At 40.7% G+C, this 4,606-nt stretch overlaps 1 protein-coding gene across 3 annotated transcripts in view; it reads left to right on the plus strand.

Moving 5' to 3' along the window:
- slco2b1 (solute carrier organic anion transporter family, member 2B1) overlaps window positions 1–4,606 on the plus strand; it is a 43,954-nt gene that overhangs the window by 13,195 nt on the left and 26,153 nt on the right. The gene's annotated exons all lie outside the window — the stretch shown is intronic.

Here is a 4,606-nt window from a genome sequence, read left to right on the forward strand (position 1 = left end):
TAAAGGCGATTAAACTGATCTCCGTGTAAACCCTCATTCAGAATGAATATTTCTCATGTAAACTACCTGGAAAGACTTTAATTCAGAATGATTTCATTCAGATTTATTTCATTCTGAATGAGAAGCCATCATGTAACCTCACCCAGTGAAAGTCTTTTGACAAACTACACGTTAAAATGAGGACATTTGGCTGTTAGTCGGCAAAGACTAACAGAGGTAGCCAGTGTGACGCCACCTACTGGTCTGTGGTCATAACCATTAAAAACCAAATATTCAAGAAAACTGAGCATTAACTCCTTAAAGGGTCTTTAAGCTCCTCCAAACACTGAACGAGACTTTTTTAGACGACCAGATGTTACAAATAACTTAACTTAATAATGAATCTGGGGATACGACATGGTTACGTTATCTAAGCAGCGTTGTTGCAGTTGTAGCGACTTGTCAACAAACAGCACCCATCTGTCACTCAAAGAGGCCTAAAAATATGTAACTTAAAGTCTTAATAAAATGTAAACAGATGTTGAAATTATCTCCAGAGACCAAACAGGCTGTAAACGTGTTTATTCTACATGTTAACATGGAGGTCTGTGGGGACTGACTCACTGTTGGAGCCAGCCTCAAGTGGACATTCAAGGAACTGCAGGGTTTTTTTTCCATTTCATTTTTCAGCCCCACAGCTGGCTGATTATTAAAAACATCGAGTTAAAACTCAAATACCTTAAACATTTTGCATGAATGGAAATGGTTATTTAATACAGGGATTATTATTATTATTATTATTATTACTATTAATATGACTGCACAGCTAAATCTCATGTTTTTATGATGTCTGGTTTGTTTGTGAATGCAGCAGCTTTAAACATACTTGAGCGGTGGAACGCAAAGTGCCCAAGTTGATGATAATAATAATAATCTTTATTCATAAAGCGTCTTTCAAAGCAGAGTTACAGTGTGCTTTACATGTCAGTAATTCAAACAGACAAGACATGAAAACAACAACTGATAAAAACACTATGGTGAATAAAAGCTGAGGAAATAAAACACAGTTTACATGAACTTAAACGCAAGTAAAATCACACCACTACATCTATCCAGCCTGTGAGTTTAGTTTTTATTACCAAACATCCTGGTGTATAAACAGAGACATTAAACCGCGGAGGACCTGGACCCAGCTCAGCACTGAGCGCCGTGTTTGTTTAACAGGTTTGATTAAAGCAAACAAAGACTTCACAGCCTGCTGACCTGCTTTGATTCATGTGGGAAACACACATCAACCCTCAGGGCGTTCACACAAAGTCTCTGCAACAGTTTGGAACGATGGATCTCTGACGCCATGACATTTTAGAGATATGTGGTTTTCACAGGACAGCCAAGGACACCAAGGCAGGATGGTGCAAACACATGATGGTCTTAGAGAACAGTAGATTAACCCACCTGACAGGATGTAAAGGAGTTAAAATATCTGCAGCAGGAAAATGACACATGAATGCAGCAGATTCATCCAACTAACATCACAGAGAAGCAAAGAAAATAGTTTTTACTGCGACACGCTGACTTTTGCTTCGGTAGGAGTTTAAATAAATGACTTTTACTTGTAGTAGAGTATTTTCACACTTTCCCTGCTCAGTGAAGAGGAGTCACAGTCCCAGCTGGACGAGGACATTTAACTGGCCTACTGTCCTTGTCCCAGTATACAAGCACGGGAGGGGAATCCATTTATTGAGCCAAGTATGTGCGACTCCTCTACGATAGGTGGAGATATGCCCCCTTTCAGCTTGTTAGTATTGGACCTTTTTCCTGTTGACCTATTACGTCACAGACCAAACAATGGACAAACAAGTTAGCTACGGTTAGCTAGCAGCTAACTGCTACCATGGTGGACAACTTTACAGCTCTGTACATTTGGTCCGTCCAAAAAGTCACGGCTCTGGATGTAGATTTCTCCATGTTGTTACCGGCTTCTTCTTCTCTTACACATTTAATGCTATTGGACTTCCGGGTCAAAGCCCGGGGCGGAAACTGTGGAGCATGCTCAGAGCGCCTCGGCCAGTTTGGGTCTGATTGACTGTATACATGCAGGAGTCACATGACCTGGGTGTGTTAGTCCCACTGTGACAAATTCACTGCAGGACCATTTCACTCACACTGACATGTTTACAGGGGTTTTAAATAAGTCCATTTCCTCTGATGTCATGGAAATGGACTGAGTGTGGTCTTAGTACTTTTACTGCGGTAAAGGATCTCAGTACATCTTCCATCACTGTTCATCTTACAAATAAAAATTAGAATAACTGATTAAATGTTCTCTAGTTCAGTTCATCAGAGTCCGGGGGTTTGGCCACATGTGCAGCGACATTACCAGTAAATGACTTTGTGACGTGTACACAGTATTTCTACTGTTTACCTCAGGATCATCTCGACAACAGATTAAGCTGCTGTTGTGAGTCGTACAATTCTGTCTCTGTTTTGGCTTCGGATAATCTTTAAATTATTGGATCTGCAAACTGAACACCCTTGATCATTTATTTCATTGTGTCAGAGGAACCTGAAGCAACACGCCTCCGCCAACGCATTGCATTAACTCAGAGCTGTTTCCTATCTGAACGCCGGGTCGTTGGGTGTCTGGTGTGACCAGGAACTGGGAGAGCAGCTCAGTCACCAGGATGAAATGTTGGCGTTCTAAGTTTCCACAAATCATTGATATGTTACATCTGTACATCTCATACCAACGTTTCTAAAGTGACGTAGTATCTGAGCTGACTCTGTCATCAGGAGGTGGAGGGGATGTGGATGTGGTGACTCCTGTCGAGCTGCAGACACTGTTCACCACCAGCAAACAACAAAACTGGTTGTTTCTTAGCAAATTGCTGCTGTTTCCAACTGACCTAACACTGGTGTTTTGTAGCAAACTGTCGCTGTTTTTCCAGCTGCTTCACAGGAATGAAGAGTGGTTGTTTTTTGACGACATGTCACTGCATTTCCTGCAAAACATGATCTTTTCCAAACCATAACCACGTGGTTTTTGTGCCTAAACATAACCACACGTTAAACACAGCGTTGTTAAAACAAAAAGTTGTGATGCTACATCATAACATACAAATTAGGGATGTCAGTTTCACCTTATTTTGCTTTCGGCTACCTGACAGCAGTTCATTAACTTTTTCAGAAAAAAAAAAAGCAAAATGAAGTGGAGTATAAGAGGCCCTTCCTTTGAGTCAGGTGCTCATGTGACGCATTTCAAGGCTCTGATGATGAGTTTCAGCTTTTCAGAGAGACTGAATGAAAGAATATGATTTCAGCTAACTCTGCAGAGTCAACAGAACAGAGCGTCTCTGAGCTCATCGTTTCACGTCTGCTCATATTTCGGGATGAGTTTCAGGACTCAACACTTTGTTGATGTTCAGTGAAACTCAGACGCTTCGGATGTTTGACGCCTCTCAGATTAACAGAGCTTCACTTTGTAACGAGCCTTGTTAAAACAAAAACCTACTTCCTTATATACCATGTGAACGGAGGTGAGTCAGTGTGTGTGTGTGTGTGTGTGTGTGTGTGTGTGCAGGCAGGAGTTTGTATGTGTTTATGCATGCATGTATAATGTGTTTGTGTAGGAGGATGTGCTTGTATATGCAGGACTTTTTTTGTTTCATGATCCACACATTTTGAGTGTGTACATGTGTGTTTCGCTTTGTGTGGACCAATTTGAGAACCTGGACTTTGACCTGCAAAGTGAGGACACTTTGAATAATGAGGACATTGTGTAGACTTCACTTCTGCAAATCCCTGTTTGAGGATTAAGATTTTGTGTTATTATTATAGTAGTACAATTAGTAGTTACAATTACATGAGTGACTTTACTTTTATTATTATAATTTCATGTTTATGTTTAAGTGTCCTGATAATGCATACACTGGTAACGGTCCCCACAAGTGTAAAAGTAAAAGGGTGTGTGTATGAGCGTGCTTGTGGGTCCATAAGGAACACAGTGATTAGTGTGTCACTCAGCTGGTCTTTGTTCTTCATATAAACCAGTGTTTTATTACTCAGCCAGTCATTTAGAGCTGATGTCTTGTGTGACTCATGATTTTGTCATTGTTGTGTTTTATTGACTCATGTTAAGCTTTTGTGCAAACATCAAACTTGGCAAGAGCTGAAATATGTTAAGAGAAGTCAGTCTCATCTTCTCACAGTTCATTTGATTCATTTCTTTGAAATGTTAGTCTTAGTCATCAAACAGAAACATGAGAACGAGAGTAAAATGCTGAGATCAGAGCAGATACGAATTCTCTGCTGACATTTTTCAAGTCAAACAATAACAGTTTACCACTTTTCTTTTTCTTAAATGATAAACTTACGTAGCCTGTGACGGGGGTGGGGGGGCAACATGAAAGAAGACACATATACAGTACGTATCTTTCAGGACCTCATAATATTTTCTTTTAAAGGGCCAGTGTGTAAAATGGGTTGAAAACAGTGACATCAGTGGTCAAATTCTAGATTGCAGGGCTCACTCGCTCACCCCTCCCGTCGGGTAAATGACGGTGGCCTCGTAGGGATAAAAAGCCTTGCGCACGAGTTTTTCAGGAGTAGGTCTATCTAGCGACGAGGT

This window comes from Epinephelus moara, chromosome 3 (assembly GCF_006386435.1).
Source record: "Epinephelus moara isolate mb chromosome 3, YSFRI_EMoa_1.0, whole genome shotgun sequence".
NCBI classification, from domain to species: domain Eukaryota; kingdom Metazoa; phylum Chordata; class Actinopteri; order Perciformes; family Serranidae; genus Epinephelus; species Epinephelus moara.